This window comes from Prunus avium, unplaced genomic scaffold, assembly GCF_965620075.1.
Source record: "Prunus avium unplaced genomic scaffold, drPruAviu1.hap1.1 HAP1_SCAFFOLD_46, whole genome shotgun sequence".
Taxonomy (NCBI): domain Eukaryota; kingdom Viridiplantae; phylum Streptophyta; class Magnoliopsida; order Rosales; family Rosaceae; genus Prunus; species Prunus avium.
This window is the reverse complement of record NW_028276904.1, coordinates 42,501-45,000: the sequence shown is the minus strand read 5'-3', so window position 1 is coordinate 45,000 and position 2,500 is coordinate 42,501.

The window sequence follows — 2,500 nt, the reverse complement described above, 5'->3', positions numbered from 1 at the left end:
TGGTGTGCTTCCCGGGGTTGGCATAGACATTCCCTCGCATGCAAAAGATTGTCGATGCGAAAGATTATCTATGCCAACCCCGGGAAGCACACCATTCACACACTCCCGACCGGTGTGGTGTGGCGGTGATTGGATAGTTACGGATTGAGCACTTGCCAAGGATCAAAATGTGTCATTTAGAAGAAACATTTTCAAAAAGTTTTTAAAATCTTGTGGGTTTGCAACTCATAAGAGCGTCACTTTCAACGTCCCCGGTATTGGATTGAGTTTCTAAAAACAACCGTGCACACCGAGGTTAAACTTTACCGGCTCCACTCCGACTCGCCGCTCGCCCACAATTTGTTTGCAACGAAACATTTGTTTTTAATTTTGTTGGTTTGAAATTGTTTTGAAAAGGTTCTTTAAATCTAGTGGGTTTGCAACTCATAAGAGCGTCACTTTCAACGTCCCCGGCATTGGATTGAGTTTCTAAAAACAACCGTGCACACCGAGGTTAAACTTTACCGGCTCCACTCCGACTCGCCGCTCGCCCACTAGTCCGAAGGCAACAAAACATTTGTTTTTCATTTTGATGAAAATTTCTGTTTTTAAATCTTGTTGGTTTGAAATTGTTTTGAAAAGGTTCTTTAAATCTTGCGGGTTTGCAACTCATAAGAGCGTCACTTTCAACGTCCCCGGCATTGGATTGAGTTTCTAAAAACAACCGTGCACACCGAGGTTAAACTTTACCGGCTCCACTCCGACTCGCCGCTCGCCCACAAATCCGAAGGCAACAAAACATTTGTTTTTAATTTTGATGAAATTTTTTGAAAACATTGGCTTGGCAAGCCCCAATCCGCGACTATCCACCCACCGCCACCCCACACGGGTGGTTGTTGTTGCGAAATGAGGTTGTGGTCGACATGCCCGTGCATTTGAGAAGGAGTTCCTAGCACTCCATGCTCTCCCATGCCAAAAAATAGCCTAGACAACCCCATTTCGCAACTTTCCACGCCTTTTTTTTCCTCCCTCACCCATGGCGGCGGCGTGGTGGCGGCGGCCGGATTCCGGCCACCACCGCCATGGGTGGCAGCCCCCCGACCCCGACACCAAACCCATAATACCGAGGCAACATATCGAGGCAACATGACATGGGTGTGGCGTGGGGGAAGGGGGCTGCAGCTAGGAAGGCATGGGCTGCCATGCATATGCAGGCAACACACACCCCCCTATATAGCATTTTATGCATTTAGCCCTTTGACAGGAAGAGACATCACCTATGCGCGAGGAGTCATAATGGGCTCTAAATAATTCAATACAAGGTATTTGGACGTGATTTTTTGCAGGGATACTAAGAAACATGCAATCTATGATGGGAAAAAGTTTCATAAATTTTTGAAGTCGGGAAGTATTTTTTATTAGTTTTAGAAGTCGTAAAATTGAAAAAATCATTAAAACAAATCCGGGAGGAATTTTTTAGTTTTGTAAGTTGGAGAAGGTCCTAAAAATCATAGACTACTTATGGGGAGCTTATTGTGCGAGGAAATTTCAATAAAAACGGGGTTTGACAAGATTTGAAAAATTCTGTCGACATTTGAAAAAACCTGGAACCATGCTGCCGGCATGCTGCGCACATGCTGCGCGCATGCTGCGCGCAGACTGCGCGCATGCCATGGCAGGACAAGTTTTGCTAGCCTCACTGTCTACAGATGCGCAAGCTGCGCGCACGCTGCGCACAGGCTGCGCGCATGCTGCGCACAGACTGCGCGCACGCTGCGCGCATGCCATGGCAGGACAAGTTTCGCTAGCCTCACTGTCGACAGATGCGCAAGCTGCGCGCAAGCTCCGCGCACGCTGCGCACAGCCTGTGCGCATGTTGTGCGCATGCTGCGCGCAGGCTGCGCGCAGGCGCCGCGCATGCCATGGCAGGACAAGTTTCGCTAGCCTCACTGTCGACAGATGCGCAAGCTGCGTGCACGCTGCGCACAGGCTGCGCACAGCGCATGCCATGGCAGGACAAGTTCGCTAGCCTCACTGTCGACAGATGCGCAAGCTGCGCGCACAGGCTGCGCGCACGCCATGGCAGGACAAGTTTCGCTAGCCTCACTGTCGACAGAATCAGCACGCTGCGCGCAAGCTGCGCGCACGCTGCCGGCATGGTGCGCGCACGCTGCCGGCATGGTGCGCGCACGCTGCCGGCATGCTGTGCGCACGCTGCGCGCGCGCATGGCAGGACAAGTTTCGAAAATTTCTGTCGACAGTCTCAGCAGCGCGCACGCTGCCGACATGCTGTGCGCACGCTGCGCACAGGCTGCCGGCATGCTGCGCGCAGCCCATGGCAGGACAAGGTCCGAAAAATTCTGTCGACATTTTTACGCCGTGGTAGGCTTCCGCTTCGCGTCACTTTGTCGACATTCAAGCCTACCATTTGTATTGAATTTTTCAAACCTTGTCAAACCCCATTATTCAAATGTCGAAAAATTTTGTCGACATTTTTACGCCATGATAGGCTTCCGCTTCG